At 43.6% G+C, this 18,005-nt stretch overlaps 1 protein-coding gene across 4 annotated transcripts in view; it reads right to left on the bottom strand.

Annotated features, from left to right (window-relative positions):
* Positions 1 to 18,005, bottom strand: part of NBEA (neurobeachin) — a 2,460,099-nt gene that overhangs the window by 2,085,803 nt on the left and 356,291 nt on the right. Inside the window, exon 1 of one of the 4 annotated variants that reach the window (XM_029602691.1) lies at positions 10,921 to 11,014. The exons of the other annotated variants lie outside the window; for them this stretch is intronic. The gene's annotated coding sequence lies outside the window, so the exon portion shown is untranslated. Of the gene's footprint in view, positions 1 to 10,920; positions 11,015 to 18,005 lie in introns of those variants that run through there. 4 annotated transcript variants of the gene reach the window in all.

The following is an 18,005-nucleotide window of genomic DNA, read 5'->3' as shown; positions in this document are numbered from 1 at the left end:
AGAATATTTTCCAAGTTCCCACTTCTATGAATAAAATATTACTGTCTTTGAAAATGGCTTTGAAAACTGCCAAGATAATTGACAAATCTATCCCAATAAGACTAAATATTTATTCTTAAAAATAAGTAATCTTAAATTGACTCCAGCTAGTAGGTTAGATCATGTTTGGAGAACACAGAAAATTAGAATATGTTCACTGGTTAGAAAGAATTGGGTGGGAAAAAAAATCTTATAATGCAGAGATGAAACTGAAATGTTTACTTCTCTTGAAGCTGTACAGAAAATTGTACAAGCTTATAAAGAGGATAATTTTTCCAATATTTTGTCCAATGCAGGAAATTGTTCAAAATATTTTTTTAAAGTAGGTGAGGCAGTTATTGATTCCATTTTCTGAAAAGGATAAAGAATTTCTTAACTGGACTATGAAAGTTTTGCTTCCTATTATATTAATAAAACTCTGATTAATCACTCAGATTTAGAATCAGTAGCCACCCCACTTCCTCTTACAGTTAACGCACAGACCATCTCCCCAAGGTGAAACAGCATAGCTAAATTTCAGAGAAATAGATACAAAGGTTATACATTTTCAGCAATCTCAACTTTTACATCATGTAGCCTACACTCTTGCCTTTTATGGCTTGTAAAGAGTTCAATAGAAAAGCTATCAGAATCCTTGTTAAAAAAAAATGTTACTGTTTGATCAAGAGAGTGATGCTACATTATTTAAAATCTGCAGTTATTAGGCCACCCCTGAAAAAGTCTTCATTAGATTCAAGTAAACTGGTTACAGGGGAAGTCAAGAACAATTCTGCCCTTTTTGGAGAAACATGAGTGGAGCCAAAATATTTTAACTGACATTATGGAGGCATGTTAACTTCAAGATTTGTAACTGTACTTAATTTTCCTTCCACCACCACAAACCCACATACAACTCATATTCCAGAATTTACATTTTGTTTGCAGGCAAACATCAATCTATAGTGGTAAGAATTATTGCATGGTTTCACTTTGTACCAATTGTCATGGTATATTCATGGGGTTAAGTTTTGATTAACAAAAAAATTGTATGTGAATGTATAAGGGACCAATATATAAGAAGTAATGACAAGAGATGTTGAAGATTATTGTTCAATTACAAAGATGACATTTCACCAGGAGTCTTGAGAGACCTGGCAAAAGCTGTTTTTAAGGGAAAGCTTATCTCCCTAAATTAATCTAAAAGGAAAGGGAATGATGATATGCAGTATAAGTGTGAAAATCAGAATTTGATAACTAGAAGCACAGAACAAGGGATATTCTTAGGTTATTACCTATGTACTGCTTCTAGGTTTGTAATAATGTTGGAAGCATTCTTTTACTCCCAGCATTAATAACCTGCTACCCTGGAAGAGGGGAGTGATTCCTGGCATGGAAAAAAGGGAGCCACTCAGAAGTGTTACATAGGTAATAACAAGTTATGATGGAAGTGGCCAGGAATTCAGGGAAGAGCAATCCTGGCATGGAGAAGGGGGGGGGGCACTTTTGCAGGTAACAGGTGGGTGGGAGAGTGTCAGTTTGGGATGGGGGAAAGGGGTGGCTGGGAAGGGAGGCAGAGAGAGGAAATTTTAAGTTTTTTTTTGGTGGGGAAGGAGGGGAGAGGCCTGGGCCGGTGGCAGTCTTTCTTAGGAAGTTTTAAAGATCTAAAGATTGCCTTCACTCCAGTTTCCATATACAACAACCTATTACATTTAGCAGTAACTGAACCAGAAAACTACTTATTACAGTTAACAGTAACATTTATAACAGGGTATATCTGTGATCAAACCATGTAACTGGGGAGATCAAATCTGGGTAAAGATCAATAAGTTATTTTCGAAACAATCTAGCTTAAAACGTTCTGGGGTAGATTTTAAAACCCCTGCGCGGGACACGCGTAAGTCCCGGGGCTTCGTAAAAGGGGCGGGAGGGGGGCGTGTCTGGAGCAGGGGCGGTCTGGGGGCGTGGTGACGGTTTGGGGGCGGGTCGGGAGGGCGGTCCCGAGTCCTCCTGCACTGCGGCTTCAAGCAGGCGTAACTTGCCCACAAAGGTAAGGGGGGGGGGGGATTTAGGTAGGGCTGGGGGGTGGGGTAGATAGGGGAAGGGAGGGGAAGGTGGAGGGACACGGAAGGAAAGTTCCCTCCGAGGCCGCTCCGATTTCGGAGCGGTCTCGGAGGGAACGGAGGCAGGCTGCGCGGCTCGGCGCCCGCAGGCTGCCGATTTTGCGCAGCCTTGCGCGCGCCGACCCCAGATTTTATAAACTACGCGCGTATCTTATAAAATCTGGTGTGCTTTTGTTTGCGCCAGTGGCGCGAACAAAAGTACGCGCACACGTATGTTTTTATAATCTACCTCTCTGTGTCATAGTCTTAGGAGTGACATTGCATACCCGGACAAGGTTGTGTATTAGATATGTTATGTTATTAGATATGATATATTTTGGGCAGCTTTGTGGGATGCTGGACTGGGAAGTGGGGACAGATACATGTGGTTGGGGGGAGGGTGGGAGGTGAGTAGCCCGATAACTTTAGGCCTGGGCTGGTTCTCTTCTTGGTGTGCTTAGCCCGAAAGGGCTGATTCCTGGCTTGAGAACAAGGTGCTTGATAGCGAGACCTGTAAGGGTTGAAGCGCTGTGAGTTTCTACCTCTGGATGGTCTGGAAACAGGACGCTGGCTCCACCTTGACCTGTCTTCCGGTAGACGGGGTAACGGAGAGGCACCCCATTTAGTAGCCCAATTCTCAAGGTCGCTGCCGAACAGTAGGGAACCCTTAAAGGGCATTCTTGTGAGTCGAGTTTTGGAGGACGAGTCAGCCGCCCAATTGCGTAGCCAAAGCTGTCTTCTGGCTGCCAATGAGGAGGACACTCCCTTGATTGCTGTACGGACGAGGTCGGAGGCTGCGTCTGTGAGAAAGGCGAGAGCCGATTCCATGTCTTCTCCCGGGGTGTTTCTTGCCTGTGATAAACAGGAGCGCGTCACCACGGTGTGCAGCAGTCGCGATTCGAAGGGTCATGGCTGCTACCTCAAAGGCTTGTTTCAGAATGGTGTCCATGCGTCGGTCATGCACATCCTTGAGAGCCGCTCCCCCCTCCACCGGAATGGTGGTGCGCTTCACGATTGCATTAATTATGGCATCTACCCTGGGGCACGCCAGCAATTCCTTGGATGTCGGATCTAGAGGGTACATGCCAGACAAGGCCCGACCCCCTTTGAATGAGGCCTCCAGTGCCTTCCATTTCAGCTCGATTAGCTGCCATGCTGCTTGTAGGAGGGGAAAGTGGTGAGCCGATTGGCGCAGGCCCTCTAGCAGAGGGTTCTGTACAGGACCCCTGAGGGGTCCTGGCCCGGAATGGCCAGCTCCGATAAGCATTGTGAGACCAGGCCCGGCAGATCTTCTCTCCGAAAGAAGCGTCTCATGGTCCGATATGGTTCTATCTCCGAGGGAAGTTCATTCTCTTCGGGGGGGCTCCTCACTTACCTGTGAACTAATCCGAATCCCCATGATTGGGGCTGTCGGGTGGTGAGTGGCTGCGCCTAGGTCTTGAGGGTCCAGGGGCCAGATCAGCGGGACGGAAAGACCCATCCGAGGAGCAGACTGCATCTGGACAAAGGCGTGAATCCCCTTAAATAATTCCACCCAGGAAAGCGAAGCCAGATGTGGCCGCAGGGGGTACCAGGTCTCTCGGATTCCCTGGCTGCTCGCCGCGGCCTGCTAGTCCTGAGTGTTCTCTAAGGAACCGCTGGGCTGGGACCGGTCTTGTCCCGGAACTGCCATGGCTTCCTCACATTGGGCACATAGGGAGTCTGCTTCCTCGCTCTGTGTGGCTCTAAGATTGCATGCTGAGCATAGGCTTAGAGCGTTCATGCCTGATTCTGGGGGTGCCAGCTCTGCGGACGCAGAGGCCTTCTTATGCTCCATTTGCCTCAAATGCACCTAACACGGGCGTGTAACAGCCTGCGCCTAGAACGGGCGTCTGATAAACAGTGCGCCTATGAACGGGCGTCTTATAAATGTGCGCCTATAGAGGGCATCTTATAAATGTGCGCCTATAGCGGGCGGCTTATAAACAGTGCGCCTATGAACGGGCGTCTTATAAATGTGCGCCTATGACGGGCAGCTTATAAACAGTGCGCCTATGAACGGGCGACTTATAAATGTGCGCCTATAGCGGGCGGCTTATAAATGTGCGCCTATAACGGGCGTCTTAGCCTATGTGCACGTATCCTAGTAGCGAGTGCTAACAATATGCGCCTATCGCGTGCGCTAACAACATGCGCCTATCGCGTGCGCTTAACAACATGCGCCTATCCGCGTGCGCTTAACAAGCCAAAGCGTTTAATTAGAAAAGAAAAGTAGGTAGGCAAAAATGGCGACCTTCCAGGCGGGCGGCCTCGTAGGCAGGCCAGTTAGTCCACACTTCCTCGGAGACCAGTAAAGATGTACGCCTTACCTTGTCTTCGGCGCTTCCCGGCTACGACCAGGGCGGTCTCCGGCTGCGGGGGGAGAGGGGAATACCTTCACCACTGCGCTTAAGGAAGTGCACCCGCTGCCTCTAGGCTGCGCCCGAACCGCTCGGGGGCCAAGCCGCGCCCGAGCCCTTCTCACTCGGGGGCTGGGTCCCTGCCACGAACCGGCCACCGGACCGAGGCTCCTACCTCCGAGGGACCCACGGAAGTCAGCTCAGGAACTCAACTGGGTGAGTGACCGCCTGGTATCACCACAGGAGTGCGGGGCTCGTCTGCAGTAGATTTCTTCTAAGAATTTAGTCGATAGAATTTGGAAAACACGCTCAGCGAGCATGGGTAGCTCCAAACTGCTTTGGAGACGGAAATTACTGAATTGCTTCACTTCCTGTGGGGGTATATGTACCCGTGCTGACGTCAGATCCGTCTCCAATTGCTAGCACGAGCACACTATACCCATTTGTTTTGAGTCCATCTGCTACACGCTAGGAAATATGGCCTTTTTGAATCCTTCCTTGGAAGTGTAGTTGTAGATGACTGGGATTCTGGTGGAACGGAGGAAAGTTGATGTAGGTTTTCCGAGTGTTCCTTCAGTTGTGAAACTGCCTCACGTACCTTGTCTCCAAAGAGATTATCTCCTGTACAAGGCAGGACAGCAAGCTTCTCTTGTACCTCTGATCTTAGGTCTGAGGCCTTCAGCCAGGCCCATCTGCGAGCACTAATGCCTGTAGCAGCCATCCTGGATGAAGTTTCAAAGCTATCATATGCTGCTCTAACTTCGTTTCCCAGTTTCCAGGCCTTTATAAATAATGATCTTAAAGGAATCTTGGAATTGTTGGGGAAGAGATTCTGATAACTCCTGAATTGTTTCCACAGATTACGCTGGTATTGCATCATATAAAGTTGGTTGGAGGCAATTCTGGACACTAGCATTGAACCTTGTAACATCTTCCTGCCAATGGTATCCAAAAATCTGTATTCTTTTCCAGGAGGATTTGATGAATGAGGTTTAATCCTTTTAGACCTCTTTTGAGCCGACTCTACTACCACCAATTGGTGAGGGAGTTGTGTCTTCTGAAAGCCAGGAATGTGCTGTACCAGATAGGTGGCATCAGTCCATTTATTAACAAGTGGTATGGTACAAGGATGTTCTTATAACCTGTGTTGTAATTCCACAAGAACTTCATGAACTGGTATTGCCAGGACTTCTTTAGGTGGATCCACAAATTGCAATACCTCCAGTGTTTTCTGTCTAGTATCTTCTTCAGATACTAGCTGGAAAGGGATAGTGTCAGCCATCTCTTTAATGAAAGTAGAGAAAGAGAGGTCCTCTGGAGGGGACTTCCTTCTTTCCTCTGGAGGAGAAGGATCTGAGAGGATTTCCTCTGAGGGAAGAATCGGTATCTTGATCCTCCCAGGTGTCCGAGGAATGTGGATGTGGAGGAGTCGATGGAAGAGGGAAGGCTGGCATCGAATGCATCGAGGGTTTCACCAGTGGTCTCGATAGAAACAATGGAGAGAAAGAAGGTCTTGGATGAGAGATTCCCGATGGACCTGGTATAGGCTCAGGCATCAGTAGATCTTTTGTTATTTCTTCTCCTATCGATCTTGGTGACGGAGAATCGGGTGGATGAACTGGAATGGCACCGATGAGAGTGTCCAACTTCGCTAGTATTGGTGCTAAGAAGGACATATCCGGCACTGGCGTTGGTGTAGGCATCGGTGCCAGCGAGGGTGTCTGTCTCGGTGGTTTGAGCCGGGGCCGGCGATGGACTCGGTGAAGGTATCGGAATCGACACCGGTGATGGGGTTGGAATCGATACCGGCGATGGAACTGGAATCAAGGATGGAATCTGTGTCAGTCCTGGCATCGAAAGCATGTCTCGGAGTGCGTCTCGAACTGTCTGGCAGATATAACCATCCAGTTCTGCCCTTATAGCTGGTGAAGTCAGAGCAGCTATGGGGGAGGCAGTGAAGGCGAAACCGGTATCTCCACAGGTCCCTGTGGAGGTACGGTTCCAGGCACCAATATCGGTGAGGATCGCCTAGGAGTCGCAGGCCTAGAGGGCAGTAGAGACTCCTCTCTCCGAGGTTTCCTAGGAGTTGGTTCGATGGTTATCGAGGGAACTCTGGTTATCGGGGCTGATTCCGGCTCCTGAGGACTCCGATGCCGGTGCTTCTGTCGATGCTCGACACCCTTTCGATAATGGATGTAGACTTTATCGAGGACCGGGAAGGGGTTTGGTGAAGGCCGATCACCTGCTTCATCCGGACGATGTCGAGTTTTTAGGACAACCTTTCTAATCCATCCAGCCGGAGATGATTGTGTCGAAGTTGAAGTCGATGGCATCAGCTGAAGATGAAAAAGATGTTCCATCTTTTCCATGTGTGCTCGCCTGCCCTTCGGCGTCATTTCGGCGCATCTCAGGAATGTCGACACATGTCTCTCGCCGAGACAGAGTACACACTCTATGTGCGGGTCTGTTATGGACATAGTGCGAGAGCAATTCGGGCACTTTTTAAAATCGGTAGCCATAGCGAAGGCCAGACAGCCGTCAACAACCTTCTGATTAGGTTTAAACGATAATGGAATCGACCGGAAAATGAAATCACTCACCAACAAGGAAAAAGAGGGAGACCCTTACGGCGGGATAACTTTTTCTGAAAATTTTGAATTTATTTTTGTAGTGTATATTCACCACACAGGGCTCCTTACCCGCGAGGCTAACAGCAGCGCGGAAAAAAGAAGACTGAAGGGAGACACCTGTGGCTCAAGGGATCATGGCATGCTGGGCATGCTCAGTAGGCTCAGGATGCCAGTCAAAAGTTTCTAGAAATTGACAAAGTTTTCCGTGATAGGGCTCCGTCAGTGATGTCACCCATACGTGAGGACTAACATCCTGCTTGTCCTGGGATAATGTGTAAGACTATGGCGCTGATGCAATAATGTGTGCTAAAAGCCAGCGCTGACATTTCAAACGCCCGATTTTTAATGCATGCATGGCGCCCGCAAGGGGGGGTGCCATGCAATATGCAAATTAGGGGGTCATGCTAGGAAGGAGGTGCTAGGGTCGCTTACGCGACCTTAGCACCTCCTTCCTAATGCAACCCGCTGCGGCTGACAGTTATAAAGACCGATGTCGGTAAACTCTGCCGAGTTTATCGGCAGCCATTTTCATAACTGGCAGACGGCCGGTTATGAAAACCGAGGCCGGGTTTACCGGCGTCAGTCTTCATAACTCGGCGGTCTGCAGAGTTATTTTTATTTTTTTTTAACTTTAAAAAATAAGTACAGAAAAGCAGTTTTTTTTCTGCTTTTCTGTACTTCTTTTCAATGTGCTCAGCTATTAACGCCTGCTCCAGGCAGGCATTAATATTTGAGCAATAAATGTGCGTCTGAGACGCACATTTAACTTTCTGCATACGGAGTGAATGAGTAATAGGCTCATTCACATGCATTTGCATGTGATGAGCGCTCTCTCATTCGCTCCATGTCGGATGCGCGTTAAATAGGGGTGGATTAGTGCCCATTTATCCCCCGTCCAACTGTATTGCATCGGCCCCTATGTGAGGGATTAAATGAAAAGTGTTAAGTGTTGGTGTGTGTAGCTCTTCTCCCCCCAAACAAAAACAAGATCGCAGGTATGGAGTGTGGAAGATTTTTTAATCCTTATTAGTTTTCATTTTTGGTTACTTCAGGTGTCTGCTATTTTGATTTTATGGTTTTTTAAATTTTTGAATATTGTATTCCTCAGCTGTTTTGACATTTATTTTTACATTAGTATGGTTTAATATTATGAATGCTTTATATCTCTTGATTTTATTGCTTGATTTTTGTGAGGAGCGATATTTCTGTTTTCCCACTGTTGCACTGCAGAATACAGTCGGACTTGTTGTGGTTTCCAGTTCAGTTTTTGTTGGCAAGTTCCTAGTTATGCTTTTTGATTTTTCTATTTTATATTTGGTGTGGGTCTGTCTGTATTAAGCATGTGTGAGTTGTTCTGCTATCACAGGGGTGGCCAATTGGCATTAAGTAAGCTGCATTCATTACTGTGATTTCAGTTGTTTCCTGTGAGTGCTGAGAAGGTGTGGGAACGGGAAAGGGAGGGGGCTGCTGCAGACTGTGGAAGGGCTTATAGCCAGGTGCCCTCAATATGTGAGCACATAAGCAGAATGTGTATGTATGTGTGTGTATATCTGTCTTTGTGTCTTGAGAGAGACTGTGTGTATATGTCTGTGTGCATCTCTGAGTATCTGCATGTGTCTGTCAGAGAGCGTGACTGTGTGTGTATGAGAGCATGAACGTATGTGTGTGAGCATGTATATAAGAGGAGAAAGTTTACCCTCCTTGCCCCCACCCTAACCTACAAAAATCTTAAAGTGATTGGAAATTAAAAGTTCCCATATATGGAAAGTAGGGATTTTTTTTTAACCTTATTAGTTTTAATTATTGGGTGTTATTTAATACCTGCTATTTATTGAAATATTTTATTGGCATTTGGGAGATTTTATACTTTTTATGAACTTTTAATTATTGGCTATTCTATTCATCAGCTGTTTTGAAATATTCTTTTTAGCAGTATGCTTTTATTATTATGATTGATGTTTTATATTCCTTGATTTTGTTGTTTTGAAGAATGACATTTCTATTTTTCCCATTGTTGCTTTGCTTACAGTCTGGCTTGCTAAGGTTTCCAATTCATTTATTTATACTTGGTGAGGGTCTGTCTATGTTTTGCATATGTGACAGAGGTGAGGTATTCTGCTAATTTATAGTTTCTGCATAGGGATCTATAGCGGGCTGGCTTGTTCTGTTTTCCTAATAGGAGGTGTAGTGGTATAATATTTGCAGTTTTGGTTTTTCATAGTTAGGGTTTTACTATTTTGAGGGCCGGCACTTAGTGCACCTTCTAGTATGGGAGGTTTACTATATTGTATTAGTAATTCAGTTTACTCTGGGCTTTCTGAGGGCTAAGCCCACACCCAACATGCATTATTATAGGGCTAATACCATATGCATTCTGAGTATTTTTTTTTTGCAGGGTTGTGATATTTTTACCTCAAAAGACTATATTTTCAATGTCCTTTTTCATGTAAATTTGATCATTATAAATATAGAATTTTAAATTATGTGTGGTGAAGGATGAGGGACATAGATACAAGGTTAAAAGTTCTCCTAGGGTGCTTAATGCCTTTGCACCAGCTCTGAGAGAGCTGCTTTTCCCCTTCCACAGCATCTGAAATCACCAAAAGGGGTCAGACTCTAAGGGGAAACCCTTGCACCTCTTGATGATTTGACTTGTCCCGAGCCTTAAGGGAGAGATTATCTCATCCCTTCCCTCAGGCAGCTGATTGCCTAGAGCCGCTCCTGGCTCCAAGTCTCCTGCTTCTCAGAGACAGCTTGAGTTCCCAACTCTTTTCTGCAGGTTGCTAAAAAGGTTTACATCTCTCTCATGCCTCTGTGCTGGACTCTCTTCTCCCCTCAGAATTCAAACAAGGAAAAAGGCACACTTTCTCTTCCTTCCTCTGGATTGGTTGAGTAGTGCCTTCAGCTACTACTTCATCTCTCTTCGATTTCCATTGGCTCCCAAAGTCAGATGAAGTCATGTACTCTGCTAAGTGTCCATCACTATTCTCCAGGCTTGTTAACTCTTCAGATGGCAATCTGCAAGGCAGTACACTTTTTGCAATGCAGAAATTGATCTTTTTAAACCACAAAGTTACTGCAGCTAGAAGCAGACTGAGGTTCCTTGCATATTAGTGTTCTTTAGGCACATTGTTTGCACAGGTTGAGCTCAGTCTCAATCACATCCCCAATATCTTGTCCTAGCAGAACTTAAGATCAAGGAGGCAGGGACTCAAAATTGGGAACCCTATCACATCTGTAAGGATGTTGCCAAACCTTGTCCATGGTGGCCAATTACAATTATTTGACATACTTGTTCAAAGCAAATGTTTATATGCTCAGGATTTTATTGAAAGGCAAACTGATTCAAAGGAAAATGTTAGCTTTTGAGGATTTATTAATGCATTATGACAAATGTTTAGATATGTCTATTTCAGTTCTATAGCAAATAACAGTAAATTATCTGTATTAAAACAATCCACTTAATGATTTTGTTTATTGTCCTGGCTTCTGTCCACCAAAATAAACTATTTACCCAGAAAAATGAGTAATTTTCTTCCTCTGATTTTCTCCTGATTTGTTCTCATCATAATAAACCCTGACATATCCCCAAGAAAAATAAAAACCAAAAACATTGGTTTCTGGGTACATACCATGAAAGTATCAGTCAATGCACAATTAAGATGTGGAATTTTCTGTTAGAGAATGTCAAAGTTAATAGCACAGCTGGGTTTTAAAAAGATTTGGAAAAGTTTCTAGAGGCCAGGTCCATTAACAATTATTAGTCATGTAGATGCAGGTATTTCCATTTCTTACTTCTAGAAGTAAAAAGGAAGGGATCTCCCCATTAGGATCTGTCGTGTATTTCCAAGTGTCCTGGATTTGCCATTTTGAAGACAGGATGCTGGATTATATGTACTTTTAATTTGGCCCACTATGGCACGTCTTATGTTCACACAATTGTTGGCATCTCCCCTAAAAAGTAATTAAGAAAGAGCTGAGAGGGAATGGGAGATGATGCAACCCACTGTATATTTTCTTAAAGCTAAATTATCTGCTTAGTTATAAACCAATTTTAGCTTGCAAATCTTAGTTTGTCCAGGTCAGCATGACATTGTTTTGATACTTCCCTCCAGGGTCAAGTCTGACAAAGAATTATAATGATAAATTTAATCAGCCAGTTACCAGGAAACTGCATTTACTCGTAGACAAAAGTCTAGGTCAACAGACAATAAGGGACAGGCTTTTTTTTTTTTCTTTAAACTATGGCCCAGCAGATTCCTCCTGCTTCTTTGTAATTCCAGCTCAGTTGATACTGATTTCTATTAGGATGCAGTCCCATGAGACTATTTGTATCTACCAAGGATTTTTCCCTTATTTTATAAACCTGCATCCTTGCCAGCCATTGCAGGGACAGTCCTTGGTCAGTAAGCATAATGATATGGGGCCAGTAGGTGTAATAAATGTGCAATGGCTGAGAGTCTCTTCACCAAGATGCTCTGAATGCTGACACTAAAGCAGCCCCAGCCAGAAACTTGACCTCAGTCTTCTATATGGCATCAAGAAGTAATTCCAGTGAGCTACTCAGTTGGCAGAGAAAAGAAGAGGAACCCAAGGAAGAGTACAGAAGAAAAACAAAAAATATAAAAATATAATCACAAATAATCTAAAAAATAATCATTAAATGAAAAGCCATGCATATTACCACCATTATATTCACAAAATATGACCATAGTCAAATATAGAGCAACTGATGGAAATATTGCTAATATCACCACCACTGCCAGTCATATAGTAAATATACCCACCAACAAGAACAGGACTGCTGCTAGCTAGATTTTTTGCTTCCATGTGCAATTACTATGCAGCCCCCCCCCCCTCCTCCCCACCCCAATTCATTCAATTTGTGTCCCAGACCTGTGAAAAAAAAAAAAGTCCTGCTCACTCTTTTATAACTGACACCCTCTTGACCCCACTCCCCCAGATCAGTGGAAAAGTATTAGGTAACTCAAGCTGCCTCCAATGTAAGGCTAATTCCATTCTTGCTGCTATTTAAATTTGCTTACACAAATGCTTATCATATTTATTTAAACCAGACATGGGAATACCCAGCAAGACATATCACAGATCACTGAGTTTCAATAAACTAAGAGACTGATATACCCAGTGAAAAATCTGATCCCAAAATGTAACAACCTTCCCACATTGATACCATAGGTGGAAAAAGGTACCAGTATGACCACATTGCCTCCAACAAAGATCAGGCACAGCATTGTACATACGATGTAATTTTTCAGGAGTAATATATCAATAATATAGGAGTTTATAGCAGTTCTCCTGTAAGGAAGCTGAGTCTGAGCACTTCCTAGCATGAATTTAAACTATATCCCATCCATCAACACTTAAAGGATCTCCAAAATCTTGATCCCGAGCTTTAATATGCTTCGATGTCTCAGGCATCAGACTACTGAGAATATCATAAGTCTTTGAGATCAGCCCTCGCATATAATCTGCTTGATCACAAAAGTTCTCAAAGAGGGACTTACTCTTACTTAAAAGTCCTCTATGACTGATAAAGTCTAAAAAATGCTTAAGTTGGGCATAATCCAAAATGTTGCCAGACATATGATATGATACATTTCCTGCAACTCAGCAAAACAACTTTGAAGTGCTGAAAAAAGTACAAAAAGTAGGATATAAATCTAAATAAATAAAAGAAAGAAAGAAAGAGTATGGAACCATGAGAAAATCAATGGTCAATATGTGAAACACCAGAAGCAACCCAACTTTTAAAAGTAGAGGATTGCAGCCCAGCCAGAAAATTAGCATTATGAAAGAGATGAGAGAAAGAAAAATAGGTATCAAGCCCAACCAGTTTACATTTCCATTGGGACCTTACTCTAAGGGTGCAGTGAAAGGCAAAGGACAAGCAGTGAAGAGGGCACCAAGAAGATTTTGGTTGCCAAGGGAGAGCGGATAAGGGCATTGCCTCCAACAATGCCTGCTCCAAGAGAATCAGCTGTGCACATATCTCTTCATATGCATCAATGAGCGAAGTTGAGAGGCAGCGTAATACCAAATAAGGTTAGGCACCCCAATCCACCTCACACTTTAGGTTGGAAAAGAGTTAACCTTGCCACCCGAGGGGGACTCTTGTGCCATATAAAATCAAAGATCTTCTTTTGGCAAAATCGCAAATGCACAATAGAGAGAAAAACAGGGAGGGTAGCAAAAAAATATAAAAAAAACGATAGCAATATGGCCAAGCCATGAAAAAATATCCCTTTGCCATTTCCTCAAATCTGATTCCACAGCTTGTAATATTTATTTATTTATTTATAACTTTTTCTATACCGAAGTTCAAATAACAGAGTTAATTATCACTCCGGTTTACATTGCAAAAACAGTGACAAAGTTGTCTTACATAGAACAGGGGGAGAGAAAAACTTGGATACAGCTTAAGCATGGGGAGTAACGTGTCAAAACTGGTAAGAACTGATAAGAGTTGGCTTTTTGGGGTAACAAGGTATTCCCGAGGGAAGGGGTAGGAATGAGGGATTGTAAGGGGTTGGAAAGGGGGATGGAAGGTGGGGGGGGGGGGGAGGGTAGCGGAGGGTTACCATAGATTTAATGAAACTAATATACATATATTAAATAATAATAATAAAGGGAGGTAATTTAAAGAAAATAAGTCTATCGCATGAGGACTAATGCAGACACCCAGATACCTCAGAGAACGAGTGGCACAGTGAAAAGGAAACTGCAATTTGAGAGCCTCAACCACATTAGCATTCAAATTGATATTGAGAATCTCAGATTTTTCAAAATTGACAAAGCCAGATACCCAACTAAAGGATTCCAGCTCCTCCAAAATATCCCTCAAGGAAGAACTGGGATTTGTCACTGTAAACATGATGTCATCAGCAAATAAAGATAAAGTGCAAAGATCCCATCAGAACCCCTCCAATCTGGGGAGAAGAGCGAACCCCATTAGTTAAAAGCTCCAAAAATAACACAAATAATAAAGGAGAGAGCGTGCAATCTTGTCTTGTCCCTCTGCCGATAGGGAAACTGTCTCCATACCCTTCCATTCACCTTAATTCTTGCTTTTGGTCGGTCACATGGTTTCTCAATCCACTGTATGAAAAACGGGCCAAAGAACATTATCTTCAATGTTGCAAAGAGAAAAGGTCAATGAACTAAGTCAAAGGCCTTTTCAGCATCAATAGAGAGCAACACAGAAGGAATACTCTCCTTTCGAACATTTCTAGCAGTAGTAAGATTCTGGAATACCTTTATAGATTGTGTTTACATATGTAATCAGGAGAAGTAAGAGATTCTATCAATTAACACTAAGAGGGAATTCTCTCTTTCTTTCTTGCAAAAAGTCACTCAGGATATGAGCATACCCCTGGCCACCGCTTTCAAACATTCCCAGACTACACCCGGGGAGGTGAGGGTGGGCAAATTAATTTCAAAATAGGCTTGGAGATGGATCCCCCAAAAAGTTTCAGAAAAAAAGTTATCTAAAAGAAGGCTCTCATTTAGATGCAAGAATCTCATACCCTTATCGGCATCAGCAAATTTAACTTCCAGACATATAGGGGCAAAGTCTGACCATGTAATATATCGAATTCCTACCCCCACCACATGTTTTTGTAGATTGATATCATAGAGAAAATAGTCAGTACGGGAGTAAGAATTGTGAGAAGAAGAAAAATAAGTATACACTCTGGAAGTGGGATAACATTGCCTCCAAACATCCACTAACCCCCAGTAAGATATTAAAGAGGCTACCTGCTGTCTGGATCCCTTGTGTGAGGAAGGGGAGGATGTCAAATGAGAATTATCAAGTTTAAAATTGCTAGTAAGATTAAAATCCCCACCTAGCAGAAGGGTGCCCTCTGATTTATCCACTAATAGTTTATCCAGTTTATTTGCATTGGGGAAAAATAGTGAATGCCTTCATTTGCATGACATTTCCATACGAGGGCACTAAGCAGGATGAACAGTTTTTATGTGCAGAACTCCTTGCTATATCTAGAGTAATGTTTATGCATAAAAAAAAATGCATGTGCAACTGAGGGAAAAACTGTGCTTTACCTTATTACATGGCTCTGAACAAGTGGCACAGGCAGATAGGCCCAAAGAAATACACCCCATACCCAAAGAGAGTGAGACACCACACCATCTTTATGGAAGGAGAGAGACAAATACCCCATAGTGAAATGGAGATGCAGATGACACCATACACCTCTCACTCCCTCCATGCTCCCCACCCAGGCAAACTGAGCAGTCACAGCATTATGTTCTTCTGTAGCTCAGGATTAGGTTGAAACATAGCAAGAGAAATAACAATTAAATATTCTGACCAAGCATGTGGGAATCTTTTCCTTCCTCTACCCTCACTGCCTCTAGGAAACACTCAGGCCCTCCTCCTCCTCTATGGTTGCACACCCTCATACTTGCCTCTCTCAGCATGGAGATTTAGATGAGATTCTATCAGTGGGTTTTGGAGACAGAGTCCTCCTTAACATTGCCATCCTGGGCTGAGTTTTAGGGCAGCCATATGTAGTTGAACTGTCCCCAGGAGTTTGTGTGCTGCAAAAATTAGCATAATTTCTGGATCCCTCTTTCCACCAAGAGAGAGACTGAAGTGACAGCCACAGACAGCTCTATCACAGTGTTCTGGTGGTCCCCCTTTGAGGTGAGGTGTCTGGGGTGACCAAAATGATAAAGGGGATCGAACTGCTCCCCTATGAGGAAAGACTAAAGAGGTTAGGGCTGTTCAGCTTGGAGAAGAGATGGCTGAGGGGGGATATGATAGAGGTCTTTAAAATCAAGAAAGGTCCAGAAAAGATAAATGTGAATCAGTTATTTACTCTTTCGGACTGGGGGCACTCCATAAAATTAGCATGTAGCACATTTAAAACTAATTGGAGAAAATTCTTTTTCACTCAACACACAATTAAACTCTGGAATTTGTTACCAGAGGATGTGGTTAGTGTGGTTAGTGTAGCTGGGTTTAAAAAAGGTTTGGATAAGTTCTTGGAGAAGTCCATTACCTGCTATTAATCAAGTTGACTTGGAAAATAGCCACTGCTATTACGAGCATCAGTAGCGTGGGATATATTTAGTTTTTGGGTACTTGTAGCCTGGAGTGCCCACTGTTGGAAACAGGATGCTGAGCTTGATGGACCTTGGGGTCTAACCCAGTATGACAATTTATGTTCTTATGTTCAGAGAACAAAAGAAAGATTCTCTGGGCTGTATTGGGAGCATAAATGCTAACTATGGTGAATATTTCAATCCCCACCCGAAATATAACTAAGCAATAACGTCCTAGGGGATCCGCTATTTAAAGTAATATTTCAGAAACAAATTGAGCAGAAAGCAATCTACCCAACCCCTGCATACTTAGCATTTTTAGAACTTGCAGCAAGAATTGTGTGCGGGTAATCAGGGAGATTTAGCAAGTGTTCATGCCTCTTCCGGAGGTGTGTTTCCTGAAGGACAGCTATGCAGCTTTATGATATTTAAACTCTTGAGATAACAAATACCTCTTCCGATGGGTATTGAGGTCCTTTATCTTTAAAGAAATTATCTTAGATGCCATGATACAATAAACTTATGCAAAGGATTAAGTAGTTGGAGAGCTAATAGAAAGCAAATAATAAAAAAACACCATACCATTTCTTTTGGGAGATGAGACAAGACAGATGACGTTTACCCTTAAAAAAAACCCTAAACCCCCCATTTGATTCGCCCCACCATTCCAGTGAATCCCACCAACCTGAGGGGACAGAAACATCAAACCAGGAGTGCTCCCAAATACACACCCCTGCACTACCAAGAAATAAGAAATAATTAATTAGTTAACCTTCACTAAGAGATCAAAGTAAAGCAGCATATGTACACAAACTGTAACAATAATAATGATGTACAACCGAGTTGATTCAGCAGTGTCACTGAGGCCATAACCTGTTTACCAAAGAAAATGTACAGCTGAGCAATTTGCAAACGGCAATAGGGTATCACCAAATTTCCTCAGCCCTGGTCTGACTGCCGGTGTAGTCGTCTGCCCCCTTTCCTGCACGGTGCCAGCGCGCTTGTAGATCTGGTTTCGAAGCAGACACCACCATCTTGGGTATATTGAAAGTAATGGGTAAACCAGCTTTTTGAAAAGACTCCGCCGCTTCCGCAATGGTTTTAACCCAATGAGAAGTCCCTTGATACATAAACTGCAAGCTGACAGGGAAAGTCCAGCAATACCGGATGCCTGCAGCCCTCAAGGAGGTGGTCACCTCCTGAAGGTCATATCACTTGCAGAGAGTCGAGGGAGCCAAATCGTTGAAGATGGATAGCGAATATCCCTCCCACTGTCACTTTCTCCTATTTCTTGCCTCTGCATAAATTTGTGATTTCTGTGTAAAACTGTTAAGACAAAAGATGGAGCGATTTTCTAGGCGGGGGCCCAAAGCTCAATGAGCTTGCTCTATTTTGATGGAAGAAACAAGGGAGCCATCACCAGAAGTTCCATTTGCTTGCGCACCGCGAATAAAGGCGCAGATCTTTTGCGCTACTACATGGGCATACGTGTATTCAGCAGACTCTGATACTCCCCGTATTCTCATATTGCATCGACGAGACCAGTTTTCTAAATCTTCCAGCTTGTCAGCAAGAAAGTCAAATTCAGCCTGCACAGCTTTCTGCTGCGATGCCATTTTTGTAAGAACAGCACTGTGACTCTCCACTCGCGAGTCTAACTCATCAACTCTCGACCCCAGGGCTCCTAGATCTTCCCAGAGTTCAGATATAGAAGCAAGCAAATCCAGTTTATGCTGCTTCATATCTGCCTGCAATTTTAAGAACCATCCTCATAGCTCCTATCGGGTGGGTAA

This window comes from Rhinatrema bivittatum, chromosome 5, assembly GCF_901001135.1.
Source record: "Rhinatrema bivittatum chromosome 5, aRhiBiv1.1, whole genome shotgun sequence".
NCBI lineage: Eukaryota > Metazoa > Chordata > Amphibia > Gymnophiona > Rhinatrematidae > Rhinatrema > Rhinatrema bivittatum.
Note: the sequence above shows the minus strand (reverse complement) of the source record. Positions and strands in the feature narration are given on the sequence as shown.